The sequence below is a fragment of the Nylanderia fulva genome, unplaced genomic scaffold (genome assembly GCF_048542155.1).
Source record: "Nylanderia fulva isolate GAGA-0341 unplaced genomic scaffold, ASM4854215v1 Scaffold27, whole genome shotgun sequence".
In the NCBI taxonomy this organism is placed as follows: Eukaryota; Metazoa; Arthropoda; class Insecta; order Hymenoptera; family Formicidae; genus Nylanderia; species Nylanderia fulva.
This window is the reverse complement of record NW_028190336.1, coordinates 1639263-1661155: the sequence shown is the minus strand read 5'-3', so window position 1 is coordinate 1661155 and position 21893 is coordinate 1639263. Positions and strand designations below refer to the sequence as shown.

Here is a 21893-nt window from a genome sequence, read left to right as displayed (position 1 = left end):
TCCGTGGCCGTTTCTTGCGGCGCGCGGCCAGGTAACACACTCGCCACGTTTCTCTAATCCGTCGACCGTGTATGGCGCGTATTTACCCCGCTGTATATTTGCGGTTATTCCCTCGCTAATACCATCTATATACGCTCTTAGCTAATGCGCTATCGGCGAACGACGGGATGACAAGATCGAGATAACCGCGTGTAACACGCATACGAGCGGCTCTTCGTCTCTCGAATCTATACAGTTATAGCTTTTGTGCGATGCGGGCGTAATTTTTTAATCTCTCGAATAAATGGAGAATAGAGATCGATGCAGGAAGCATCGCGGGAGGAAGAGACGTCCTTGGACCCTTTTTTTATTTTCATTCGATCATCCAATCGCGAGATCCACGAATGCACTCCGAGCAATCTGCGCGGCGAGAGCAGCGTGCTTTATCTGCAAAGTACGCGAGGAGTCGCAATTATGCGGAGGGACTCTCTCATTCGTCATCCGCGGTGGTGATCGCTTATCAGCGGTCGTTCGTTTCGGTAGCAATATGTCCTACGTGCGGCGTGCAAGTTGGCGAGAGAGTCGACCGGTCGACTACCCAGAACTTCTCGAGGCCGGCCTCGAACGATCGGTGGCTGCATTAACGTCAAACGATCGCGTCGTCGCAAAGAAAGCAACAAAGCAATAATAATCTCGACAACGAGGCGAATGCTGCGTGAATCGTAACCGCGCGAAAGGGCAGAAGAGAGTAACTGGGTGGACCGAAAGGGGATCGATGGAAGAAGAGAAAAAAAGGAAGAGAAAGAAACGCGATCGTGTAACGGCGCGAGAACGTGTCTCCCTCGGTTCGCGTTGCACGATTGAACCAATAATGAGTTAAATGCAATTAGGCCTCGCCAATACGCCCTGTCGGTGAGTATGTATACGGGCGTGAGAATGAAATATTGTAATTCATTTGGCGCCCCCAGGCTTGGGCAGGCGATACATTACCCATTCCGCATTGCGCGATAGCGCCCAAAACGCTTCGCAGACCCGGGACCGTATAGCGTGGAACGCGCAAGAAACATTCACCACGCGCGTACGCGCGTGTGTTTGTGCGTAAACGCGAACGGAGGTATGACCTCAGATGGATATCGGTTAATAGCTTTTTTCGGGCGAGGCTTCGGCAAGAGAGAGAGAGAGAGAGAGAGAGAGAGAGAGAGAGAGAGATACATAAAAAAAGACAGAATGCTGCAATGATTCTAGCTTCTTCTCTCCCTTTTCTCACTCTCTGTCGTAACGCGGTTCTTACATACATGCAACTGCGGTTCCGTACGACTAGCGACGAGAGGAACCAGGAACTGTTTAACATACGGTAATGGTCGATTCCGCCTTTTTGTTCGTGTCATCCTGTTACACGTGTGATACAGTGACGTAGTGCTGTTGCGCGTTTGTCCTCCGACGATAAGAGCGCGCGCGCGACGTAGGTGCGTGCATTCTCGTGCTTGCACTCTCCCGTATGCACCGTGTTCGCCGACGTGCGTGCGTATGCGATCGGCCGTATACGCGCACGCAACGAGAATGCGCCGGGAAGTTAGGATTAGCTCTCTTTTAAGTTAAAGCCCGCGGGGACTGCTTACCTCTTTCTCTCCTGCGCCATGCCGCGCTATGCCGTAAGACTCCGGGCGAGCGCTAAACGTAGAATGAAACATCTGTTGCCTGAGAATACTAAAATTACGTCGGCGCGCCGTAAAAGCTTCCTTTTACCGCGGATTTAAATATTCGTGCGAGAAACCCGTTGCGGCGAAAGTTCGACCGCATAGACGCGGTAACAAGACGAAGCTATATTATATTAACGTTTTACATTGTCCGCGTTTATCGTATTCAGGTATCTGTAGAACACAATAGCATACCGAGTGGTAAAAGTATGTAATTTTACGATAGTTATTTGCATATATGGTATTATCAACTAAAATACACATTGATATTTAAATTGAAACCGTTTGTAAATTAAAACACGTGTTTTAGCGGAGAGTTTCCGTTTTCGCAAGATGGAGCGATTATTTACTTACATAGACCCCATGGTGATGTTATACCAAATTGATATATCCCAGTCTTACACGCTCAATTTTTACGGGTTCGATGCTTCGACGAAATTCCTTTGTGCGCGGCCGTTCCCTTTTAAGGGCTGAACGATTCCTCGGTACGTTTGTCACAGTCGGTTTCTCTTCTAGGCAAGCCTGCCTCTAGGTGGCGTAAAGGTGAGGTAATTAGACGGTTCGCCGACCCGGCTTCCAAAACGAGCTCTGTCCGGTGCGTTTACTAATGAAAGGGAGTGACTAACGACAGATTATTAATATTGCTCGGCGATCTCGATCTCCCATCTAGCACGATATTAAGCATCTCACGCATGGCGGTAAGGCCGGTTTCCTATCTCGCAGCCTGTGATATCCGCAGCGCGCGGTACACGATGGCTAATTAGAAGGGTCAGAGGCAAAGAAAATCCTTTGGTAGAATAGACCGTATCGCCGAAGGAAACGTTACGTCAACCGTTCGCTCATTAGCTGACGTTCGTTGTATCACGCCACCGATACGATCGGTGATTATTTTTCTTGTATAGTTAGAAGAAGATCACTTTTTCATTTTAATAGTCGAGTAAAATCAGTTCGATATCTAAATATCTCGAGTAATAATCAAATTACTTGACTCGTTTCATATTAACAATAGCGGTATTTGATAGCGTGCAATCTCGTGTGCGCGTTTTGGTTACATTGTTATATTAAAATCTTTATCACGTGGCAACATTAAAGCACGCGTTGAACGTCTTGGTGATTAACGATGTCGAACGCTTCCACGAAAGTGGCAAGATAATTGGGCAACGATGACATTAAGGGACTTAGCGCTAAACCTCTCTCGTTATAATTACCGACTTTCTCGCTCGCTTAACAACAAGAGAAAAGAAGAATAGACACTTGAGTTGCCTGTCTCGCGGAATGAATTAGTCGTCTTCTCTCGATGAGAACGAGTGAGGATGGTAAGGACGAGGACTCTTCGTAGAGCAGACTCGCATCGCGCGAGCATCGGCTCATTAATCTCCTGCAGTAATTGCGACCATATTCTGAGGGAGCGTGGTTAAGACTCTCTTCTCGGCTACCTCTTCTCCTTCTCCTTCTTTTTCCTCCTCATCCTTCTTCGCTTCTTCTTCATCTTCTTCAACGTTCTTCCACGTCATCTGCAGCGAGGGATAAAAAAAAAAAAAGACGAGCGCAGCGGGAAGGAACCTCGATACCTGTCCATCAGCGCCGATCGATTGCCAATAATAGCGCGGTCCCGATCGCCGATCTTCGGCAAGTTTTTAACGTTTCGGGGTGCTCATCAATTTCCCGCGATGCTTTGCGCTTCGGACATTGCTTTTGCGCGCGAAATTGCGTCAACGACGCGTTTCTCTTTCCGCTTCTTTTTTGCTCTCTCTTATTCCTCAGCGTCGTCGATACTCTGTGCTGTCGCCCAGCCATTTCTTAATTATGCGTACTCCCTACACACCACATTTCTCAGGTGACGGTAAATTAATTATGAGCTTGCATATTATTCGAATGGTCGTTGCCGGCGGGCCTCTTCCGCTCGCACATTTCTTTCTTTCTTCCTTTCGCTCCCTTTCTCCCGTTCCCTAACCGCCTTGTTCCGATCTTCTGCTTGCGCGGATGCCGCGGTCATCATTAATTATCGGCCGATGTAATGACCCGGACGACCGAACCCATGAGCGGCCGCCATAGCGACTCGATTCGGCGCTCTCGAGGAGAGGTGTTTCCTTTTAACGATCGTAGCTGTACTTTAGGGACCTGCCTGCGAAACTCGTGCTCGATAATTTCGTTGGACGTATTAAGGGATACGTGGAACGCGCGCATAAACATAAGTACAAGTTATATGTACGAGGTAATTTCTGGCCCGAACAGTTTTTTGAAATCATAAAGAGCCGAGGGAGCGTACTGCTTTGTTCCACGGTTTCCAATTTTTCAGACGCAAAATCGGCTCGACTATCTTTCTTTCTTATTTCTTATATATCATCGGCAGTTTAACATTTAAGGTTCGCAAAAAGAAACGTAACGGAATATTTCGCCGAAAGAGATAATATGTTTTTAAGCTTCCGTGTTAGAGTATCGAATCCCGTTGAAATTTTTTTTTTTTTCAGAGAGAATATCGCGCAGCCTCAAACGATTACCCGCGGTTATTCGCTATTATCATTAAAAGAATCCATCACGCGTGATTAAAATCGACGCGCCGTTAAAATCGGGCCCTTCGATCGAGGAGACGTCGCGGCGAAACGCGAGACGACGTTGGGGTACCGAATGGCACTCTCGAGGGCCCGTAGAGATCGCTCCCGCTACCGATTCACTCGAGATCACGATCGAGGTAGCCGCTCGGCGGCGCTATACGAGAGAGAACGATCCGACAGCACCCTCCCTGTCGAGAGTTGCCCCGGGGCCCCGTGCGCTGCAACGAGAGTGAGTAGAGGCCCACATCGCGCGCGGCGTGAGGCGTTCCGCACACAACTCAGAGGTTGTTGACATAAACGGTCCCGGACGTACAACGTTTTAATACAAAGTTCTTTACGATCCCCCTCCCCCCCCGATCCCGGCCCGACGACGTGGCGGTGCGCGCGTGCGGCCCCCGCGAGTAAACGGACGGATGGACGGGAAGCGGACAGGGCGGTTTGCCGGTTACGCGGTGGGGCCCGCTCTCAAGATTAGGCCCCGTGGTGCGTATACGCGTCTGCATAAATCCCGGCCCTCCCATAAATTGCGATACGGTAGCATTAAAGTGAAAATAATGTATGAAATTTGCCTTTTGATCATTTTGTCGGCCGAAGGCGCGCGGCTTCCGCTCTCTCGTTCCCGCGCCCTCGGGGCCCTATTCCCTTAACCCCTCCGCCCTTCTATCTGCCCCGTCGTCGTTATGCCTCTCGATCAGACACGCGCTTGCTCGCCGGTATCCAAATATCCGCGCGAAATAAATCGGATTTCATCGAATTTTTCCGCAAACTTGCACACTTTCATCCGCTTTTATATCTTTTCTCGCGGTTTGTCACAAGTTATGGATTTTTTTTCAAACGATTAGCTAATTGGAGAACATCGATATAATGACACAGTAGTATGAATAGTATAACCGTCGTGCTCTTTTCGCGGTTCTCCAATATCAAGCTGTAAATATTGCGATCTGGCATACACGTGTTGTTGTCGCGCGTAACACGCGCCATCGTCAGGGGGACGTATCTGGCGATACGTCGTTGAAGGATGCCCTAATCTCGCATCGGGCCCGCTGGGCGCAACGTTCGTGGCCGTCCAAGGGCCTCATACTCCTTCCGCGAGTCCCTCTCCTCGAGCTCGTGTTCATGAATTGCATGCTCTCTCGCTAAGGGAACGCGGCCTTCCTAGTAGCCGCTACTTATTTAGCCCTAATTTCTGTCCCGGGGCATCCGCCGAGGTATCGTACCGCGTCGATGTGCGTGCCCCGCGATTACGATGGATGAAGGTCAAACGGGAGCACTCGATAATAAGAATTCCGAGGCCTTTAATCCAATATGCTACCGTGATTTATCCTTTACGCCGATATTCAATTTCTATCGTGTGTACGTGAACGTGAATTCTTAATTATTGTTTCATCTCCTTGATAAAAGAACGATGCGGAACATGTGCACTTAATTGCATCTACGATTGTCAATTGCATCGTTTTGTGCATAGATAAAACGCATCGCGCGCACGCATCGCGGATGTCATTATTATCGCGGCAACCGTTACTACAAATCTCGAGTCTGTAACTGTACCTGCGGAAAGATAACGAAGCGACTGACTTCCTGGATATCTTTATTACAGCTCTGTGTAAAAAGACAAAAATATACCGCCGTAAAGAAATCCATCTTCGCGTATATGTACTGAACTCGCCTGGTAGCTGGAAAAAAAACAAGACGCGTGAGAGACGTTTCCTCAGAACCTGGCTATCATGGTTCGCTCCACACGACGAACATAACACGCAGCCCCCTCGACGATCATTCGAACAGGAATTCGCGAATTCGTAGGTCATATCTCTGTCCCGTTATTTTACGAACATAGAAAATCATTGCGTTTTGTCCTTACGAGTTAAAGCGATTAAAGTTAACGTAATCAGTACTTGATGGCTTCGCGTTAATTTTTTATTGTTAGTTCAATTTCATATTATTCGCACCTTAACATTTTTTTTACCCAACGTGAGGAAATTCGAGCTTGATTTATCGAAACATTTCTCGGTCGAAATCTCATTAAAGGCGTTGCATTGTTTATAATCAATTATTCTATCAGTATGCGAAGGAGGTTTTAGACTATAAATTTATCCTTTCACAGTGTTACAGTGTTCTTAATGTCGTCACTTAGATCCTCAATGTTTTGTTATTGCGAACGAAATGGTCGCATCAATCGTCGTCGGAATGCCAACTGATGGGTAAGACAGACGGTCGAAATAACAGATTTGCGAAGCTTAGAAAGCGAAGGGAGAAAAACACATTTATTTTCGCACGAACTACAAATCTGTGAATTCATTTGCGGGACAAAAATCCGATATTTATAAAAGTGATCGTACACGGGAATGTTGTTGCGAAATGTGCGAAATTAAAGCTCTTACAAGGGCACGATTTTATTAATATCAAGTTGTGCAATAAATAATTAACGATGCAGCATCCTTAAAAAAACTACTTGGGAAACTTGAATTAATTATTTCAAAAGCATATGAAAGATTTAAAACATTTATGAAAATCGATAAATATGCACTTCAGCTTTCAACTTCGGTGTTGTATATTTTTGGTGGCATTATTAATATTACGTTTCCATTATTTCGATGCACATGCCGAGGCATGCACGTACATGCGACCAGCTTAAGAATATTCGCATCCCTCCGTGTCTCGCACACGGCATCCCGCGACATTTATCTTTGCACGTCGTTTCGGAATTATGCAAAATGCATCGAAATCTGAGCGTATGCTCGGCGAGTAGTGCGATCACGCGCATATCCGTGCATATTCCGAGCGTGTGAGTGGCGCGGCCGTAACTCATTGTAAGTTTGCGCCGGCCGTGCCCCGTGCTTAACTCACATGCATGTCACTAGACCGCTGATGTACAACGACTACGTGTCGGCTTTGCTTAGGACGCGATTACGCGCTAATGCGTTTCCCGGCGTTGCGTGTGTGCATACGTGTACGTATGCACGCTAGCCGTTATACTCACTTGCCGCTATGCCACTTGCGGCCTGCGGCGACGAGCACAATAATTGACATGTCGAAATTAACGAGATTCTTATCAAAATTCTTGCATGTACGCGAAAGACTTGGCGTGTACAGATTAATATTCGAATAAAATTCTATACGCCACGAGAGAAATATTTAAGGAATTTTCTGTTTTATTTCATAAATTATTATCTACAAGTTCTAATGTCATATCATTTTTATTTTGCAGGTACGTATTGCGATTGAACAGTCAAAGCATGACGACAAATAGCAGACGATTCGTCGCTGATAGGACGAATCGAGCCAATAACAATGATTGCAGAGGAATTAAAAATAGGTACAGTAATTATATTTTCTTTAGGGCTTTGTTTCAACACGTTTTCAAATCAGTTTGCGACCAAAGTGAAACTCGACGAGCAAAGAAAGAAAAATTATTTCATCACAAGTCTACGTTTTTATTTTTATAATTTGAAACTGATTTTACTATGTTGAAACAAACCCTTAGTTTCTTAAATAAATTCTTAAATAGGTACTGTTGTTATAAATTCTTAAGTTAACACTACAATATTAGACTATGAAATGCTAAATAAAAAATAGGGAACAAAATATATGGAAAAAATAATTAACAAAGGGCCTTTTTCCAAGCAATAAAATTAAATGTTGGTTTACTTTATTTTAATTCTTCATACACATTTGATGGATCATCGATCATCGATAATAAAAGGATTTTGGATATAAGGATAAATGGATTAAACGAGGAAAAAACCCCGAGATAACGACTGGTGAGTCGTAATTAAATATATCATACTTAATCTGCATGCGACGAGTTACATTCTGCATTTGCGTAATTCGCGTCTTTTCTATGATATTAGGTGCGCAACTAAGTTCTCGCTGTTTTTTTTATGAAAATGCAACTTTATTGTGAAAAAATGGTTACAAATGAATCATTCAAAGTATTGCCCATCGTTAGCCACAACTTTTTCCCATCTTTCTGGCAGAGCTCGAATACCGTTACGGTAAAAGTATTCGTCTTTTGAGGCTATCCACGAATCAAGCCATTTTTTGATGTCTTCATATGAGCGGAACTGCTGATCAGCCAGACCATGTGCCATCGAACGGAACAAGTAATAATCGGACGGCGCAATATCTGGGGAATATGGCGGGTGGGGTAGGACTTCCCATTTGAGCGTTTCCACGTAAGTTTTAACGGGTTTGGCAACATGAGGCCGAGCGTTGTCATGCAGTAGAATCACTTTTTCGTGCCTCTGCTCGTATTGCTCGCTTGGAAATGGCTTGGCGGGTAACTCCTAATGCTGAAGCAAGCTGTTCTTGCGTTTGGCATGGATCCTCATCGAGCAATGCCTCCAATTCAGCGTCTTCGAAGGTTTTTGGCCTTCCTTCACGCGGACGGTCGTCAACATCGAAATCACCGTCTTTGAAGCGACGGAACCAATCACGGCACGTTGTTTCACTTAGAGCAGCATCTCCGTAAACTTTTTGGAGCTCTCGATGCGCTTCAGCCGCCGTTTTCTTCGAATGAAATAAGAAAATCAACACTTCCCGCAAATGACGATTATTTGGTACAAAATCAGACATTTTCACACAACTAAAAGTATATGACGCCAAAACAAAATCATTAACATGTCAAAGCGGTTTGTTTACCATATGTCTAAGCTTGGCTCGTGACGTTTTGGATATGTCAAAATCGACCAGCACTTACTGCTGGAGCCATCTATAGACAAACAGCGGGAACTTAGTTGCGCACCTAATATTTTAAAACGTATGATTGCGATGTACAATTTTTTGTACGGACAAACGCCGATGTTTTCGAGAGATTTCCGCCGCGGTCGGTTAATTTCAAGAGGATGGCCTCATCCATCGCGAGTCGTTTGTCGATTAAAGCGATACTTTATTCCAATAAGTCAACGTCGCGAGATAAGCGAAATTGAAATATTTCAGCACTTTTCGCCCTCCCCCCCCTTCCCCCATCTCTGGAATTTCATCTTTAGTTTCCCGTTGAATGGAATGACTCACTTTATAATTAAACGTGAAATTCCAGAGATTTTTCATTTTTCTTTTATTTCGCGGATCAATATTTCTCATATTTGTATTCCCTTTTTTTTCTTTCTTGGGTGGAATACTTATCTATTTGGCAAAATAATACGTGGTTTCTCGATAACGAAATTTCATATTTAAGAGTAATTTGTTAAAGCGACTTGGTTCCTTCCAAATTGTGTCACTGAAAAAAATTGTTAACTTGAATAAACCTTTCAACTAAATATTATTTTGTTAATTCAATATACATAAACATATTTAAATTAAATATAACAATTAATTAAATCTAACAAAACGTGTATTTGACTTAAATATCACACAATATATGTTCAATTAACAAAATAGTAATTTAGTTGAAAGTCAACAATTTTTTTCTCATAATCAGTGCGAGTACCTAATCTTTTAGCAAAGAGTAAAATTTTTAATGCAACCATATATTTGTATTTTTAATATATATTCTCTTCGATTTGCATATATAAATCACACAAATCCTTTTTCTTACATAATATATAAAACTTAGGAATTATTTTTTTAAGTGCTAATTAGTAGTACGTACCATGTAATACTGTAACATTTGCACAATTCTGATATAATTATAATGACCGACATGACATCGGAACTCGAGTTTGTAACATCGCGTGAGAAATCGCATGCGATGACTTCATAAAAATAATCTTATTTAATAAGGAACTGGCTTTTGATCATTTGAAACGAGCGCCGGGGCACCGTGTGCGATACGTTTCCTTAACACGCAAGCAACAATAAATCAGCAATAAAATGTTGCGGTTGTATCACCCCAGAGAGAGAATAACTAATTGCGACCCGGCAATAATAATTACTCGCAGTACGTGAGTTATTATCGCGCGTTATTCCGATTATATACGGCGAATTATAATAAACCGACCGGGCAATACTTATCGCGACTGCCGGAATAATGTTGTACTTATTTAGTAACACTCGGTTACAGATTAACGCGCCCAGGATAATCCATTATTTATGCGAGATATGTCAGCGACACGTTTAAGATTTTGACGCGGGAGGTTCAATTAACTCTCGGCCGCGTTAATGCGTTCGTATCTTTTTTTTTTTTACTTTTTTTTGTCGTCCTCTCTCCAAGAGCGTTCGATCTTGATTACAAGTTTGCCCGCAGGTCCGCTTCGTCAATCGGTACGGACATCTTTATACATTGTGTATGGACGCTATATATAAATACTTCATCTAATATGCATCAATATATTTCTCTCGTTCGCTGACTCAACAACTATTTTTTATTTCGCTTTTTTTATGTATTTATATATTTGGAGGTTTTGTATAACGTTATTTTTATTTCCTCTCGAATTTAATCATTAAATAACAAAACGAAAACGCGCTTTAATTGTCAAATATTACGTTATTGTCTCGGAGTAGATGTACGGAACGAGACAGGAAAGAGAGAAGGAGACAAAGAGAGGAAGAAGAAAATCTCTCGGAAGGGGACAGACGGCCGCATTATGCGTACGAATGCAAATTCCCGTTCGCTTCGCTGCGGGCAGGCATTTATTTGTCGCACTCGCAATAGTATACAGTCGCGGACAGTGTGGTACATACGCGAGTCTCCGCGTCGTGCCTCACTCACAATTCCTCTTCCTTCTTCTCGACAATCCTACGCCCCCGTGCGTTCCCTATTTCCTTTTCCCTCGAATTTCCGAGCGACCTAGGTGACCATCGATAAGTATATCCTGCCACAATTATCTGCCACCGTCATCTCGCGCCAATATTTTTGTTCACGAATTGCATGTTGCTGTTGCTTATACTTTTCTATTAATTATGCAGCGGTATCTTATAATGATCTGACAGCGAATTACAGCGCGATTCGTAAACCCGCACCGCGTTGTCCTCTCTTTCCCTCCTTTTCTCTTTGCCTTTTTCTTTCACGAGAGGGATGCATCCTTTCTCTCTTTATCTCTGCAAAGAGATAGTGAGATGCTCCCGAGTCTTGAGAGAGAGAGTGCGCGTAATTTACAAGTGATAAGTTTATTGTTGCATGCGGAATCGCGTGTGATCTCGCGATTTATGCTCGCGATTTTTATCACGCAATTATAATTTTACTCAAGCTCCTTAGCGCCACGAAAGATATCGTTAGCTTCCTCGTCAGATCGAAATAAATTTTATATTAACAAAATCTTGAGCGATAATCAATTGAATAGTATCCTCCATTTCTTTAATTTTTTCTTCATATCTTGTCCTCATTCCCTACTTTATTTTTAATTTATCTAACCCTTTTTTTTGTTATCTTGGCGTGCAAAATTGATATAGCCATCTCACATAATAATCCAAAAATATTTTTTCCAATTCTTTTTTTCTTTCCATTTCTAAATCTCATATATATCAGAATCGTGCGAATCTTAATACATAGTGCGTACTAATTATCAATTAAAAAAATACTTTATTTTTAAATATTACGCATGAAAAATTATTTGTGCGTGATTTGTGTATGTAGATCGAGGGAAGCATATATATATTCAAAATACAACATATACGTTGCATTAAAAAAATGGTTACTGCACACGAAAAGAAATTCAATTGGCTTAAGAGAAAACAACACTATAAGTATATCAACAGCATCAAACCTATAGATATACATTGTTCTTTACATTTTGAAACTTCACAACCGACGAAAATATCACAAAATTCTCTCAGGGCAATCACTAATGATGCCAAGGAGATCAATATACACATAGAAGCCAATAAATTTCTCAATGATACAATTAACCCTTTGGAAAATACTAATAAAAAATGGTTTGTTAATCTTTCCAACACAGACATTCCGCCTAACGTTTCTAATCTGTTGCAAATGGGTGATAAATTCTGTCTTCCGAATATTAGTAAAAAAACAGCGATACATGAATTCATCAAGGACATAGAGAGTAATAGCAAACGAAATAATATTAATAATCTCACAACGATCAGAAATATCGCGGTTCCAAAATTTGCACAACTTCTGAACACGAAGGATAAAAATGACGTAAGTCAACAAAAATTACTTGGTGCACACAGAGATTTAATAAAATTTTGTAAAGACAATCCGAATGTTCTATTCACACGCGCGGACAAGGGTAATGCTACGGTGGCAATGGAAAGATCTCATTATATTAACAAAATGGAAAACGTTTTAAAAGATGTCAACACTTACACTATTGTTAAAAAAAATCCGTGCAAAAAAATAGAGAACGATTTGAATGATTTGTTGAAGAGATGGCTTAAGGAAGATTATATTTCAAAAAACGAATATTATAAATTACGTTGTAGTGATTCTCTCCTTCCAAAAGCGTATGGATTACCTAAAATCCATAAGGAAAACTATCCAGTTAGAATCATAGTTTCATCGGTTGATACAGCTCTATACTCGCTGGCTTCGTTTTTACAAAACACCTTACGAACTAGCCTACCCAAAGCGAAAAGTCATATTAATAATAGTTTTGATTTGTACAGCATATTGTCTGGTAAAAAGATTGATGAGAATGATAGGATGTTTTCCTTGGATGTGGTGTCTTTGTTTACGAACGTTCCTCTGGATCTTGCGATTGACGGTATTAACGATAGATGGGATTACATTGGAATAAATACTAAAATACCGAAAAACGAATTTTTGGGGGGTATAAAATTCATATTGACTTCTACATATTTTACATTTGATGACATAATTTATAAACAGACGTTTGGGACCCCTATGGGGTCACCGTTATCACCAATTATTGCAGACCTGGTTATGCAAGATCTTGAGGATACAGTTCTCAAAGCGTTGAATTTGGAATGTTTGTTTTATTTTCGTTATGTGGATGACATAATAGTGGCCACCTCTATGACTAATATGACTCAGATTGTGAATAATTTTAACAACTATCATGAAAGACTTAAATTCACGGTCGAACAAGAGGTTAACCATAGCTTGAATTTCTTAGATTTATCACTTAAAATTATTAATAACAAAATATATATAGACTGGTATCAAAAAGAAACCTTCTCAGGAAGGACGTTATCATTTTATTCAAACCACCCATTATGCCACAAAATTGGAATAATATATAACCTTGTAGACAGATGTCTATTGCTATCACATCCACTATTTTTTAATAGAAATTTGGAGTTAATTATTAATATACTCAGAAGCAATGGTTACCCTCTTGATCTGATTTTTAACAAAATTAATCATCGGATAGAACACATCATATCTAAGGGGAGCATTATAGAGAGACAGGCCAACATAGAAAGAACAAAAAGTATAGGAAATGACTCGGTCAATAAAAAATTCTTTGTCATTCCGTATATAGATGGGATCTCAGAAATGATTGTTTCCTCGGTAAAAAATAAAAATTGTATGGTAGGGTATAGATGTCTCAACAAACTGGATAATATTATTAAAGCGCAGAAAGATAAAACTAAACATCCATGCAATTCGAATGTGGTTTATAAGATCAGTTGCAATAATTGTAATGCATCTTATGTAGGCCAAACAAAGAGGCAATTGCAGACGCGAATGAAAGAACATAAAAATAATATTAGATTGGACTCAACGAAACATTCAGTAATTTCTGAACACATAATAAATGAACATCATACTTTTAATTGGGACAATGTTAAGATCATGGACAACGAAAATAATTATTATAAAAGACTCATTTCTGAGATGCTACATATCAAGGAACAAAAAAATGGACTAAATTTAAACAAAGATACTGAGTTACTTAGCGAGTCGTATTTTGATATTTTGGATATATTAGCGAACAAGAAATAATAATAGGACAAATAGGACATTAACGAGTAAAACATAGATATTAGATCATATATAAACACGCACGCTCTCCGATCAAGTAGAGTTTAAAATGAGCTGTCTTTCTGTATTGTTGGTTTGTTATGTGTCATCCTTAATAACTGTTAATAAGTAGCAAAATTGTCAAGAAGAACGATGATAGGTAAGCATACTACCAATTGTAGGGGATACATATTATAATTTGGACATACGTTGATCGGTAATTTTTTATTAATCGCAGCGCCTACGGAACGGGTTAATTTCTCGCATATTAACGATGAAACTATCCGAGATCTGAACAAAATCAGGGATCATATCGAGGCGAACATTGTTGGACAGGACGGATTGAAACACGCGTTAATTGCTCAAAAACTCTTGATTCTGAATAACTATAATTAAATTTCGATATTATGTGAATTGTAAGAATTTATATTTCAATAATTATACTGAAGAAGACCGCGTGCGGTCGAAACGTTAATAGAATGATTGTAATTTGCGTTAGTTTTAATATAATGACTGTAGTTTTATAATTTATACATGTAATAAATGGTAGTTGACTGAACATCTCGAATATTCAGCTCGATAAGTTGGCCTTATATTTATCACTTTGTTTTCAATATACGAGCGACAATTGTATTAATTTATTATTAAAAATTTTACTTTATTTATTCTCGCTATATTATTTAGCATTTTTTTTTAAATTTTGAACTAATTGTAAGTCGATGACTTCGAAATGGAAGTACATGTTTCGAGAAGCGACGAAAACAATAACTAGTTCAGTTTACCGTAATCGTAGGTCATTAAGGCCCATATATTTCGGCTGTTGAGCAATTTGAGGGAAGATCACGTCCGTTGGGTTCGTTCCTTCTCCTTTGTGCGACATTCCTGTTTTTATGGCTACTTTCAGATTTCGTTGACACGTTCGATGCTGGCAGAACGCCAGTTATCTCCGTCGTAACAATTCCTCCTTCCCTACCCCTTCTTAAATTAATTCGCGATTTACGCTCGTTTGCATTAATTTCGAGTAACGTTCGAATTCCAGGTTCTCGCATCTCTCGGTATCAGCCCCTCCTTCCAATTATTACGCCGATTTAGAAACTACACAAATTTTGCTTCACCGTTTTTTAAGTCAACGTCTCTGGACTGAAGAGAGAAAGCCCGTCTAATTTAATGACATGTCATATTTAGGACGACCTACATTTCATAGATAGTGATGTAGGTATAGTTGTTTGGAGAGAGGCTCGCATTTAATTAATTATTACGTTAAAATTGATTAAGTCGTAAGAAATAGAACTAAATGATTGAATTTTTCAACTTCGGCTGAATGATTGAATCAGTTCGACTGTTTACGAGCAATTTGACGGAGGATTACACCCGTTAAATCCGTTCCATAACTTTCATAAAATCCAATAACGCTAAACGCTATTAATTAAACCCTCCGTCATCTTCAGTGCGGCGGCTGATCCGAATAATACGGTGGTGCACAAAGCAGCTAAGGATTCCATGGGATTTGGAATTCGGCCGACATTCGGCATCGCAAATGAGCGTGAACTACGATTTGTCGCATCGGTACGGGAATCTTTACGCGAATTTAGCGGGAATATCGTAGATTCGTAATAACCGCCATCAGGGGGCCGATATGTTAAAGTCGATGCAACGGCCGAGAAACTTCTTTCTCCGCAGTGTCTCTACCTGAAACCGAAGTAACATCTGATCGCTAACTGCCTCGGCTGTTTTCACCTATGCTTCCTCACGCCTACACGCCAACCACGAGTCTCTTTCTTTTTTTCTCCTTGAGGCGGCATCCTCTCCGCGTTCCTCTAATTTACGCTCGCATCGAGGATCCATAAAACGGATAGTACCGGTATGCACGGCGGCGCGAACATGAAATGCCGCGGCAAAACCGAAGGAGACACGAAAGTGCGTCCGTTAATGCGGCAATATCTGCGAAGATAAGAGAGCTCGCCAGCGATGGCGATTTATCTAACGGGAAAATCTGGGGATATGAGAAACACATTTTTATATTTTTTAATTTGATATAGTCAAGATTTAAAAAATTTTCTTATATATTTTTTTATGCGATATTCAGATTTATATTTTGGTTTTTCTATTTAGATTTTTGTGTTTAAGTTTTAATTTTTGTCCGATTCACTTTTATATTCGGATAATGATTGTGGTTCATTAGCAATTTTTAAAAGACGTAAAGTCTTTTTAGTCTATTATTACGCTGTCTTACAATCAGATCGTAAACATAATCCACGGCTTGTTGCACCGCATTTACCGGGCCCGTAAACCGATCATTGCGTTCCTTATATACAGAATGTCATGAGGACGCAAAACTCTAACCGCGAGCCATATTTTTAGATCCATTTTACTTCTTATTAATATACGCGAGTCGTGAGTAGTCGAATTAAGATCTTCGAGTGCCTATGGCATCCATTAGAGTCAGATTTTTGTGTAAGATCGCTATGGCGACGCGCTTTTTAGCGATCTCCACGTCCGTTTTTCTCCTCCTTGTGCGCGCGGAGATCTTATCGGAAACCAATTTCATAACTCAATATATTCGGGTAGAGATTCTTGCGAGCAGACAACGCCAATTAATTCGACGACTCGATTAACACCGATATAGCGAGCCGGTATCGTCGACTTTATCGCGTTTTAACCGTCGCAGTTTCTTACAACTAGCGGCCTTCCTCTTAGCGTAGTTTTGTCTTTCTCCCTCTTCCTTGCTCTTGCCATGATATATACAATCGATTTCTTATTACATTCTGCGGGATCGAGCTCTTTTAGAGTGGGCGCAACTTCCGCACGAAAATAAGGCGCGATGAATGGGCCCCTTTGAAAAGAATTATGGGTATGTAGGGTCTCGCGAGAACGGTCTTTGTCTCACCCCGAGCGACGAGAGTAGCAATAGCCCGCAGATCTCGCGTTTGTCCGTTTGGTTTTGCCAGATCCTTAACCAAGTTTCCCCTTTCGCGTTGCGCCCTCCTCGTTCTGGCAGTAGATACTTTAAGGCGGTGCCGCGAGCGCCAAGTAGAGGGTCCTCGATCGCGGAATCGGCTCCGCTCTGGTCCCCGCTTTGCATTTATTTCGCCGATCGTTTCGCGACTAGTAAAAGGGGCTCCCTTTCAGATGTCTTCCTCCTCCGAGGACCCTTTCCTCTCGATTTCCCTTTCACCGTCGTCGCGCGACGTTCCTCCTTTCTCTCTCACTCTCATTCTTTTCTATCTCGCCGCCTGCCGCTGTTGCTGCTCTTTCGTTCCTTTCTGGACAGTCGCATCGGTCCCTAAATTACATGCCGTTCGTTTCTGTTGCCCGGCTGAAACGGCCCCCACGGAACGAAAGAGCAATGCGTTTCAATCCTGTCGAGAGCGCTCTCGTTAATTGATAACTGATATCTCGAATCTCGGCGACGTTTTTCACCGTGAAACGGCAGTTTCGGAGCCTATTAATATCCGTGGATTCGATTTTTCTCTGTTCTTTCGCATCTTTCGCCGCTTTAATGATATTACGAATAGAAGGGTTCTCCTATCGCTTAAGGTCCATCACCTTTTTTTCCTCCGTCAATTCGCTCTTTCGATCTTTTTTCCTTCCCTTTCTGTATTCTTTGCTCTCTATCCGCGCGCGCGATGTCTCTTGTACGTTTCTCCGTCTCTCTTCCGGCGTTTTTTCTCAGCCATCGAGTTTACCACTCTGAAAAAGAAAGACGGAGAAAGACGGAGCAATTCTATTTTTCTTTTATCCGTCCGTTTCGGGACCAATCAATGGCCAGGGGGAACGAGGACGACACTGGCAGAACCGCGGAGAGTACGAGAATCGTGCGGAGAAGCGAATAAACGCGAACGCCGACTGTCGCGCGCCTTTTTTTCCTCCTTTTCTTCTTCCACCGCAGCAACTACCACCGGCTTCGTTCGTTGCTTCGCTTGCTCGCCCATCTCCATCTTCTTTCTCTTTTTTCTTTCTTTTTCTTTTAAATCTCCACGCCGACTTACATAGAATGCGAGTTACGTAATATTTATACAATTGTCAAATATTGCGTACAAATGAAGTTGATCTCGATGGTTCGATATCACGAGGATATACGAAAGTAGCATTATGCACTTTTATCCTTTTGGTAATCTCGACGGGGCCGGGGTGAAGATCCTTTGTAAGGTCAGTAATCTTACGCGGCAGTTGTCAGGTCAGGCTCTCTCTCTCTCTCTCTCGGGGTGAGAGAAGGCATCGAGCTGCTCCCGCGAATCTCAATTCTTCGGAGGTCTGGGGAGAAGGGCGGTGGTGGGTTAGGTCTCTGTGCGCGGCCCGTGAGGCCGGATGTTTGGCCCGGCAACAATAGAGGGTGATAAATGTGCACGTCAGGGGCCACGAAGAGGAGGGCTTCTTCTTCCACGAGCCGCTGCCCCGATGGCGTAGAGGCTCTAGCTTTCTTTTTCTTCTTATCCCGGCAACGAGCCGGCATGAGAGGGCCTATCTTCATCTTGAAACGGGATACGATGAGGACGCCCGCGCATCCTAATGCCGATTTCGGTCGGTGCATATACGGCAGGTATATACGTGGAATACGAGGGCCTCCGCTCGTCGAGAATTTTAGCGGACTGATGCACGACGAAGTCGACGAATCGTCGGCTAACCTCGAGGTCACGATCGTAAGAATCATCGCGGGGGAGATCAAGGGGGACACGTGGTCGTCTTTTATAAACACGAATATTCTTTATGATAAATGTGATATCAGAAAAATGTGTATCTATACGCAAAAATTTGATGATTAATGGATATTTCTATTTATGAACGTATATCGTCCCGGAATAAAAAAAAACTTACGGAAATACACGATCCGAAACACGGGAAACCGAACATCTAGTAGCGCTTTATATCACCGGACCAGGCCCATTTAAGCCGAGTTTGGCCCACCAATCGGCGCCGTTTGAGAGCGCTCGAGCGTATGTAAAAATGCAGCCACGCGGGATTATCGTGCCGCATCTCTGTGTCGTGATATTTAATAAGCATGGCATTCCTTTAACTTCGACTGCACGGGGAGAGGGGATTAGCATAAATATCGTTATATCGCGAGTTAATAGCGAATCTCTCTCGATTTCGATCGTCGCTGCCTCGATCAATTATAATTTACGTCCGTACCAATACGAACGCAGCAGGTACTCCTCATCTTTTTCTTCCAGTATCGGATTCGGAAAGACATCGCGCGCGTTGATCGATGTTCAATTTATGCTGATGGGCGCGCCAGTAATCGCGATTGGCAATTAAATTTTTTTTCTAATGCGAAGAGCCGCATTAAAGATGGTTAAACAAATTTTTCTGATTCATATTCCGGATAGATAGAAAAGCAATGTATTAAAACCTTTCGTGAAACATTTTACAATGCAACACGCGATAATTGACTCGTATATTTGTACGCGTACGTACGTAACATAATGTTGGAGGATTCGAAACGTGGCAGTGAGTATCTGCGTTCCCTCATCTTAGACTCGTAGCGCCTTGTTTGCACATTGCCTCTTTCCCATTAACCTAGTCATTACGTGTCCGTGCATTGTCTTCGGTACCCCGTACTTTGCACGTACTCTATGATCGGTGCTTTCTTCGTGGCAACGGTCGGACCGCATCTAATTTCCCATTATGCTCCTTATCGGTCGCCGTGCCGGGCGTTTCGTATCCCTTGATCACGTACGTCCACGCTCGCGAAAAAAAATGCGCGAGATGTAATCCCGACGTTTGATAATCGCGCATTGTCGCAAATAATTGTTATCGAAACTCGAAACGTTGAATTTTCCTATTACATCTCCCACTCTATTGTTTGTACACTCATCATGTTGCCGCAAATTCTCTTTAAACCAACGTAACGTGCGCGGAATAAACGATTCGATCCCGTAGCGTTGCGAAGATAATGGATCGAATACCGAATCATACGGTATTGCGCGAGCTATCCACTACAATCCACGCAAAGATCCGTCGTCGGGTCAACCAGGAAGTCGTCGTTTTCATCCGATTCGCCCAAGGATACCTCGTGCCAAAATATATCGTCGCGTTCTTCCAGATTCGCGAGAGACCAGAGTGCCTGAATTCCAAGCGCACATTCCTGCTTTTTTTCGAACAGATGAACGTCAGGAATCGAATGCTCAAGATATAATTCGTATTTTTATAACTGCATATTTTTTATTTCTTTCCATACCAGAAGATAATATAAGAGTCAACGAATGTTGCTTAATGCCGCATATTGCTTATTATGTATTTAAGCTTGATGTAATGTAATATATCTCCTTATATATTGTATGTAATGCGCATTTCATACAATTTTGCCAAGCAAAATACAATTTATGAAAAAAGACGTTCTCCTCCCATGCGGCGCAAAAAGCGTTCGAGAAACGCGTTTATAGGTTTAAGACAGATCAGAGGGTCTTTGTCTACTCCGACTTCGATGCATACCGGTTTTTTTTCGGAGAGTTAATCGCATAAATTACAATTATTACGACCATCATTCTCTTTCGGTCATGTTATGTAAATCGCCGTCGGCGTTGAAGCGCAAGAAAAAATCTCGCGTAATGAAGGAACGATACAATGTCCGTTCCTGGGAAGTTATTAGCCGGTTCCGAGTGATTCGTTTGTTGAACGAATTATACGAGCATATTTTCGTAAGGTTTCAATCACTCGGAACGAAACGCGTTGTTCTTCGTAGATATAAATGCGAATCGGGAGGCAGGAAGAAGAGATGCATTCGCTTCGGATTAGAGCCCATTCTGCGAGTCCCCTTTCTCATCGATGCATTGTACCGATATGCGCGTGTGCGGAAGAGGAGAATGCGCTACCTGTATTTGTGATGGTAATATTTACGGTGCCCGATAGAATCGGCCCTCTCTCGGGCGACGTGGACGAAAACGAGTGGATAGTTCGGGAGACGGAAGAGAGAAGATGAACGGAGAAGAGAAACCGGGAGAGAGTGCGTAGGGCCGGTGGGACCAGCTTTCGAACTGTGTGTGCACGCCTATATATATTATATATCTGTATGCGTGTGCGTGCCTTGTGCTTTTTTGCGGCTTCAATTTGAATTGAAAAAGACTGTGGATACAAGGACAATAGGTTGCACCAGCCGCCGCCGTCGCCAGATCCTCTCACTCTCTCGGTTTCTTCTTCTCCCTTCTTATCCTCCTTCCACAAGCCAGCTACTTTCTTGCTATCTCGCTTTCTTCTTCCTCGGCTCGATGACGACGTGGATGAGGATTCGGACGGAAATGCACCTCGTCACGCTTTGCTTCTCGTGGACCAACATTGCTGTATATCGCGTTCGCCCTCGGAAGAGCATTCTCTCTTCCTCACTTTTAACTTCTTAGATCTCCAATGCGTCCTCTTTAAATACACTCAAGCTAAGTATTATCATGTCACCGACAAAACAATCACCATCCCCCATTTCGCGTTTCTTCTTTCTTTCGTATTCTCGTCATTTTCTCTCTTTGTTCCGAGGCACCTTTTCTCCTGCTTCGAAAGGTTTGCTCCTTTACGTAATCGTACTCTTTCTATCTCGTCGGAGAGGACAGCGAACGCGGTTTAGGCCGTGCATACATAATATCTGATTCCACATTTGAGGGAGCCAAGAGGAGAAGAAGAATACTCTATCGGTGTTTTATTTCTATTGTTCTTGTATATAAAGTGAACTTAGCAGCTCCTGAGTTTCTTTAGTAAATCTTTCCTTCTGAATTTTTGCATTCTCCACTAGTATGTCGTTTCGTTTTTTTCCTCTTTTATGCAATCATTATGCAATCAATTGTATGATATTTGATACAAAAGAAAAATAGATATTTGGTTATTGATATTAAGCAAAAGATCAATTATGATAAA

General features: G+C 42.2%; 1 protein-coding gene and 1 long non-coding RNA gene across 2 annotated transcripts in view; one reads left to right on the top strand and one right to left on the bottom strand.

The window, feature by feature from the left end:
* The window catches only part of ds (dachsous cadherin-related 1), a 277551-nt gene that overhangs the window by 95379 nt on the left and 160279 nt on the right, over positions 1–21893 (top strand). The gene's annotated exons all lie outside the window — the stretch shown is intronic.
* On the bottom strand, positions 8169–8972 carry LOC114931483 (uncharacterized). The gene is made up of 2 exons (XR_003819679.1): positions 8870–8972; positions 8169–8737 (listed from the first exon to the last, which is right to left on the bottom strand). It is a non-coding gene; the product is annotated as an uncharacterized LOC114931483 (long non-coding RNA).